Source organism: Carlito syrichta, unplaced genomic scaffold (genome assembly GCF_000164805.1).
Source record: "Carlito syrichta isolate Samal-C Ts95f unplaced genomic scaffold, Tarsius_syrichta-2.0.1 Scaffold315379, whole genome shotgun sequence".
Taxonomy (NCBI): Eukaryota; Metazoa; Chordata; class Mammalia; order Primates; family Tarsiidae; genus Carlito; species Carlito syrichta.
The window spans coordinates 41,093-48,687 of record NW_007259475.1 but is presented as its reverse complement, the minus strand read 5'-3'; positions in this window follow the sequence as shown (position 1 = coordinate 48,687).

The following is a 7,595-nucleotide window of genomic DNA, read 5'->3' as shown; positions in this document are numbered from 1 at the left end:
CGAGATTCCAGAAGCAAAACCTCAATTTCTCAACCAACTCATCTTCGACAAAGCCCCCACCACCTACCAATGGGGAGAGGAGAACCTATTCAGTAAATGGTGCTGGGAAAATTGGCTGACCACATGCAGAAGATTGAAACAGGACCCCTATCTATCCCCATGCACAAAGGTTAAGTCCAAATGGATCAGAGACCTAAATGTAAAACCTCAAACCATAAGAACCTTAGAAAAGGAAGGAAATACTCTCATGGAAATCGGAACTGGCATCCAATTCCTGTACAAAACCCGAAACCCACAGGACTTAAGAGAGAAGATAGACAAATGGGACCTTATTAAACTGACAAGCTTCTGCAAAGCCAAAGAAACCATCAAGAGAGCAGGGAGACAGCCTACAGACTGGGAAAAAGTATTTGCCAACTCTAGGTCTGACAAAGGCTTAACATCCTGGATCTACAAGGAACTGAAACGTACTGAAAAGAAAAGAAGAAAACAAACAACCCCATTATAAAATGGGCAAAAGACATGAACAGACACTTCACAAAAGAAGACATTCGAGCAGCCAACAAACACATGAAGAAATGCTCAACCTCACTAATCATCAGGGAGATGCAAATCAAAACCACACTGAGATACCACCTAACTCCAGTCAGAATGGCAATTATCAACAACTCAAAAAATAACAGCTGCTGGAGAGGGTGTGGTGAAAAGGGAACACTTCTACACTGTTGGTGGGAGTGTAAACTAGTGCAACCTCTGTGGAAAGCAGTGTGGCGATTCCTAAAAGCTCTAAAAATTGACCTTCCATATGACCCTGCAATCCCCCTACTGGGAATATACCCTGAAGAACACAAATCACTCTATAAAAAAGATACCTGCACACGTATGTTTATCGCAGCATTGTTCACAATAGCAAGAACCTGGAAACAACCATGCTGCCCATCAAAAGAGGACTGGATTAAAAAAATGTGGTACATATACACGATGGAATACTACGCAGCCATAAAAAAGAACAAAATCATGAATTTCGCTGCAACCTGGATGGAACTAGAGTCTATAATACTGAGTGACCTCTCACAAAAGCAAAAATCCGAATATCACATGTTCTCACTCATATAATGGACCTTGAACATGCAATGCAATACTATGAGAAAATGACGGATGGTACTGGGAAACTATGGGGGGAGGATGGGATTAACAGTAGCAAATATCTGTCGGGGGATGGGAAAACACTTCTTATCTACAGGGTGCCTGAATGAAACGTCATTGTACACCTAACCCTTAACTGTACCCCACAAAACCATAATAAAAAATACTGATTAATGAAAAAAAAAAAAGTGGACTGAATTAAAAAATGTGATACGTATACACAATGGAATATTATGCAGTCATAAAGAAGAATAAAAACATTGCCTTCACAGCAACTTGGATAGAGGTGGATCATATTAAGTGAACTATCATAGAAACAAAGAACTGAATACCAAATATTATTTCTTATAAGCAGGCCCTGAACACTAGTCACATTAGCATAAGGGTGAGATCAGGAGTCTTGAGGCATGGCTGGTGGATGGAAGGAGGGAGGAGAGAGGGGGTATGTGTCAACATACTGGGTACCCGGTCCACTACCAGAGGAAAAGAAGACCACCTAGAAGCCCAAACTTTACCTGCCTGCAGCCTACTTATGTTGCAAACCCTCACTTGTACCCCACAACTCTAAAAAAGGGGGGGCATGGGCCTTATAAACCTGGAGTTGGGAATGGTAATATTAGATCACAATAATTTTAATGTTCAAGTTACAAGAGCTCAAGCCTCTAATCATTCAAGTCTTTGACCTCACGGAATGTTTCTCCCAAAATGTTGCCTTTCTTTCCCACTATTTCTGTAGTCCTTAAGAGGTGTGTCTCACATGCCCACCAGTCCATTCTCCATGTGACAGCTACCAGGTCTTTGTTTCCTCTGCCGATGGTGGGACTTCTGGGAGTGTCAGTGACAAGGGACCTGGAGAGCTGGGTCTTCTTGCCCGGTAGCTGCTGGGGGAGCCAGAGGGATACTGGTTTTACACAGAGATGGGAATAAAGATCCACATTCCAACTCCTGGTCACACTTTTATCTTGTCACCTAGGCAGAGAAGAGGCATTGCCTTTCCCAGAATGTGACAGGATTTATGAAAACTGATCCTTCAAACTTATTTCCACATCATTCTCATTTCCTGTCACTGATGCTAATTAAGCAAAGCAATTCATTCAATCCCATTCTTACACTATCTAGGCAAGTTGTCCCTCAGCCTGTGTCTCCAAACTCTCTCCTATAAGCGTTAGAACATGTGTCTTTTTTCCTTTCCACCAAAAAACTGCAGCAAAGTCTACAGGAAGAAGTTCAGTGCAGTAATACAAGAACTTACTTACCAAACACAAACTCTGACTTCTAGGATTAAACATGAGTCTTCTGATTATTGGTGACTTCATGGTTTCTGCCACTTTGCATTTGTATGTCGCAAAGAACAGTAAGATAGTTTTCCCAAAAGCAAAAAAAGGAGTTAACCCCCCAAAAATTCTCTGGACACTATTCCAAGCTGTAAGAAAATGTTTACCCAGATTTCTCTCTACTCTATCAAGACAACAAGGGCACAGCTTAAGAACTTTCTGTAAGAAGATAAATCCTTCCTAAGACGTAGCTCAGATATGGAAACCCAGTAGTGGGAGAGATAAAGCAGGAGGCTTTACCCTCCACAGCTGGCCTTTCTTTTATGGGATTAAGGCAATATTAGTTATAGTCATAGAAGTGGCAGTAATATTGAAAAGGAAGAGAAGGAAGAATAGGAGAGGAATGAGGTGCAGGAGGGAGGAAGCAACATGAACTGAATTCTTCCTAAGTGCCAGGTTCTGTGCCATATGCTTTCATTTAGCTCTCCCAACAACTGTGTGAAGTAGATATTGTTAGGGAGATGTGTAAATATAGCACATTTTTTCAGATGAAGAAGCTCAGGCCTAGAGATGTCAAGAGTTGAGGGTTGTCCAAGATCACACAGTTTGTAAGAGGTGAAGCTGGGATTTACACCCAAACATTTTTTCTACTTTTTGAGTTGGGGTCTCACTCTGTCACCAGGCTGGAGTACAATAACATGATCATGGCTCTTCATAGCCTTGATCTCTTGGGCTCAGGCGATCCTTCTACCTCAGCCTCTCAAGTAGCTGGGACTACAGGCTTGTGCAACCACTTCTGGCTATTTTTTTTATTTTTGTAGAGACAGGGTCTTACTATGTTGCCCAGGCTGGTCTCAAACTCCTGGGCTCAAGCAAGTCTCTTCAATTGCTGGGATTACAGGTGTAAGCCACAGTCCCCAGCCAATACAAACATTTTCACTCCTAAACTCTTCTGTAGTTCATATCAACTGTCTTCTTCCCCAGCTAGTTGTTAGCTGTTATTTTCCTAAGCAATTCAATTAGAAAAACCTTTTTTCACACTCATTATGTGCATACATTTGTGTTAGGCCCTGGGATGATAGCAATGGAATAGGCCCTTGTCTATCTTACCCACTGAGTAAGTCAGGAGTTCATTAGCGAAAGCAATATGCAACATCAGGAGGGTCCTTAGGGTCCTCTGGTAACACCAAGCAGGGAGGAATTCATTCTAACTCTGATTAGATCTAGGGAAATGTCCAGAGGTGATTTTTAAGATGGGAATTAGCTTACAAATACTATTTTTATGGATATAAAAGAAAAAAGGGGAAAGACATTCTACAAAGAGAGAAACAGTATGAAGGAGAAAAGAAAAACAAAAGGCCTGTTAAAAAGTACAGAGTGGAGAGAGGAAGGTTGAGCTGTCAGAGAATGGGTATAAGGTTAGATGGTTTGAGTGAGAGCCTCAAAAGATGGTTCAGGAAATAGTGAGAGGAAGCCAATTGTGATGAGGCCTCTTGCCCACAAAGAGTCTGGATTCATTCTGTAGAAAAGGAGAGCCATGCAGAGGCTTTCGTACAGAGGAGTGGCAGAATTATCTAGGTGTTTCTTATACCAGGAAACTCCTATAACCCTTCTAATAGGTCTTTTGGATCTACCCTTAACATTTCCAAGCTGGTGGTGGCACCCCAAAGGGAAAGCCAGACTCACTGGGAAGAAATTCATGGATACCTCATCTTTCACCTCCAGGATATTATTTTGTTTCCTTGAGTTGGATGTTTGTGGTTTTATCTTTAGTGTGGCTCTCGGGTTACTTAGATATATCCAATGGTGCAGGAAAAGAAAGGCTGTAATTTGTGTTTAAATTCTCAACCAGAGACCAAATGCTGACCGCTGGCAGTCATTCCCAGAGAAGGCAAAGGTTTCCAAGAAAAAAGAATGTGTTTGAGAGCACAACAAATCCACCACAGCCCTGAAGGTGAGCTGGGGAGGGAAGATAACAAAAGGGTTACTTCCCAGCTGTAGCCTTTTCCTAGGACTCTTCAATCACATTTGTTCATCTTTTTAACTTTAGCCTTAAACAATCAAAATAATCTCCCATTATTGAAAGCCTAAGACATGAAGTTTTTCTAAATAATTTGTTATTCCTTTTTGATACTGAAGTGGTCTCCACTGACATCTATGAAGAGTTGAATCCTGGTCAATTAGCATTTCTTTTTTTCTTTTTTTTTTAAGTTGGAGTCTCACTCTGTCACCCAAACTGGAGTACAGTGGCCGCTCCCGGCCACTGCAGCCTCGATCTGCTGGGCTCCGGCAATCCTTCCGCCTCAGTCTTCCAAGTAGCCGGATTTACAGGCTTGCATTGCCATGCCCGGCTGATTTTTTTATTTATTGTAGAGATGAGGTCTCGCTGCCCAGGCAATTAGCATTTCTGAGAATGGTCTGGAGCCCAGAAAAGCAATACCTGCAGTGACCATATTAGCTCTTTACCTTGGCTCACCTTGGAAAGCCTAAGCAGATGACTCTATCTGTACTCCCTACTAAGTTTGACAGATGAAAACAGAAATTATGAGAAGATAAAGCAGACTTTTTGTCTCAGTGAAAATTTCTTTTTTCAAACTGACAACAATTTATAAACTGCTTAATTTCACATAAGCTGTCATGTTTCCCCTTCAATGTTGAGTAGCTCTTGTATGCAGCTTGACAGTTAGTCCATCCATCAAAACTAGTTGACCACTGAATTGGGGTGGTAGGAAGGGCATAGAAAACCATATCCTCACATTTAAGTAAGATTAGTTGAGGAGATAATATGTACATGCACACCTATGCACACTGTTCCCCAGTCCAGTGGGACAGACTCCTTGACTCTGTGGCCCAAGCAAAGTTTAGAGGAGAAAGGAGAAACTGGCATGCAGACAGGGCTTCTCTACATCAGGAGGCAGGGAGGTCCAGGGTCCAGAGGGTAGAGGCCTATTCAGGGTATTTGGTCTAGACCTCCTCAAATGTAGACATTTGACCTCACAAACATAGGTCAAAATAGGATTAGTCCTAGAGTTCTAGAGTTACTGGCAGCTCTAAAAGAGGGAGAAGACAGTTCATATCAGCCGTAAGTGTATGCTCCAGGCTATACCACCCATTGTGCTCTATAACTCATGTTTTTAAAACAGATTTTATAATTCTCTTATGATGGCATAATTCTATTGCATTGTGTTTGTGGGTGTTAATAATGTTAGTTTGAAAAGTTTCTAAAATGGTCAATTTTATAATTCTGTAGAGCTATTTGGTTATTATTCATTTTAATATACTGGGAGCTGCCACTTCAGCCATTCTCCAGGCAAGATTTGCATTGCCCTGCCCACCTATCAGCAGCTTCCACCTCGGTTCCTAGGGTAACATTGCTAAACAAGAGACAAAGCCCCTCCCCTGCTGAATCAGACAAAGGCAATGTCACAGACCTCCCAGGCAGCAGGCTAAAAAAACAAACAAACAAATGCAAGCTGCCATTAAATCTAGCTGCCTACGAGGAAAACAAAGGGGAGAGGCTGGAGATCAGAGCTGAAGAGAATTTAGACACTCAGGAAAGATTCCAGAACTAGTCTGATCTCTTATTTTGACTTTTGATTTTATCACTTTGACTGTTTGTTTTGCTCACTTTTGTTCGCTTACTGACTTACACTATCTGTTTCATAATTTCATTGGTCTGTCTCTGGGTAGCTACCAGTATCTTTTACGGAATTTTGCTCACATGATTTTTTCACTTCTCTATGGCCTTGTGTCTTTTTTTTCACCTGTTAGCTGGTATGTATGTCTGTTTTCCCTCTCACTCTCCTCTCTTTCTAACTTCATATTGACCACCCCTTCCTCCATTATTTTCCTCTTTCGCACCTCCTTTTGATCCAGGGACCAAACCTACATCCTGCTGCACAGACAGATCATAAGGCAGTGGGAAATAGGTTCCAGTGTGCCCATACACCTGTTGGTGGATGCTGGAATCAACATATAGATTCTGAATCACAGCTTCTCCCTCAATTAAACCTCAAAACTGCAAAAAGTAGAGCCCACAGTCCACACTCCAACCTCAAAAGTGAACAAAGCCAGAGAACCCTCATAAGGAAGAACAGGAGATTGCACAAGTGAAACAAAAGCAACCCCACCTTCCCTGAAAAACAGAATTAAAGAAGGGAAGGGAAAGGGGGAGAGAGAGAAAAACCTACAGAAATGAAGAAAAACCAAAGAAGAATATGGGTCTCTCCCAGACCCCTGGGAGGGCAGACACTGAGAAAACTGACTTCAGAATGCAAACAATGAAGAGCCTGCAGAATGACTGGTCCCAAACTACAAACCTAGATATCAAGACATTAATGGAGAGATTAAAAAGAATTGAGGAGAGACAAGAAGAAACTAGGAAGGAGCTGATATCTGAGATAACAGTAATAAAGAATACTGTGAATGAAATAAATAACAAATGGATAAGCATGGAAAGAAGAATTATCCAAGCAGAAGAAAGAATCTCAGAGCAGGAGGACCAAAATATAGAACTAACCCAAACTCTTAAAAACACAGAAAACAAGCTCAAAAAGACAGAACAAAACCTTCAAGAGATGAGCGATTACTTTAAGAAACCGAACCTAACAGTAATTGGCCTTCCTGAGGCAGAAAAAGAGACAGAGACCACACTGGAACAAACTTTCCATGAGATCATTCAAGAAAACTTCCCTTATCTAATCAGTGATGCAAAAATTCAAACACAAGAGATTCAGAGAACCCCTGCAAGGCAACAAACGAGAAGACCAACTCCTAGAAACATAATAATTCACCTAAACAAAGTAGGCACAAAAGAAAAAATCCTAAAGGCAGCAAGAGAAAAAGGCCAGATCACCTACTATGGAAGACCAATTAGAATAGCAGCAGATTGATCTACAGAAACCCTGCAGGCTAGGAGAGCTTGGAGCCCTATCTTCAAAGTCCTAAAAGATAAACAACTTCAGCCAAGAATAACCTACCAAGCCAAGTTAAGCTTCATCAGCAAGGGAGAATTAAAATCTTTCCCAGATATCCAATCCCTAAGAACTTACACTGCAACCAAACCACCTCTACATGAAACACTTAAGAAAGTACTAAACACAGAAGAAAAGGAAAAAAGAACAATGTTCTTCACAAGAGTACAGGAAAAAGAATAAAATACACATGAACCAACCC